An 813-nucleotide genomic window follows, 5' to 3' on the forward strand; every position below is an offset into this window, starting at 1 on the left:
AACAAATTCATTTAACTCTTTTAGATTTTCTTCCATAAATCTTTGATAAATACCTGGGGCTTGCTTTAATCTGAATGGTAATACATTCCATTCATAAAGCAACACACTTGTTGATTCTTTTGTTGGGCAAGTAAAAGCAGTTAATTTCTTTGTTTCTTCGTCTAAACGAAGTTGCCAATATCCTGATTTTGCATCAAGAGATGAAAACCAAGTTGCTCCTTTGATTTTTTCTAAAATAGAATCTTTTCTTGGAAGTTTATGAGCATCACCAATAGTTGCTTCATTCATTTTCTTATAGTTTATTACCATTCTTCGTTTTCCCCTTTTAATTTCATTATTGTTTTCAACGTAAAAAGCTGGAGCCGCATGAGGACTTTTACTTAATCTTATAATTCTTTTTTCCAAAAGATCTTTACACTCTAATGAGAACTCTTCTCTATCTCTCGCGGAATAAGGAATTTTATTTGGAACATTTATCTCTTTTGTGGGATCTTTTAATTTAATACTTACTAATTCGTTATTTGTATTTTTAATATCTAAAGGATTTTCAGCACAAATTCCATCCAAGAGTTCTTCTATCTTTATTTCAAGATTATTTTTTGGAATATTTATCTAAAAGTATAGATTTAAATAACATGTTTCTAATATAGAAAATATTTTAAATTTTAAGATCTTATCTATAGTAGTAGTTGGTATTTTTATACGTTTTGATTTTTGATTTATTAAAGAATCGTGTGGAGCTTTTAAAACTATATATGTTAATTCTTGAATGAATGGATGATATAGCTTTAAAAAGTTATTTCCTATGATAAA

The sequence above is a fragment of the Arachis duranensis genome, chromosome 9 (assembly GCF_000817695.3).
Source record: "Arachis duranensis cultivar V14167 chromosome 9, aradu.V14167.gnm2.J7QH, whole genome shotgun sequence".
Classification (NCBI taxonomy): Eukaryota; Viridiplantae; Streptophyta; class Magnoliopsida; order Fabales; family Fabaceae; genus Arachis; species Arachis duranensis.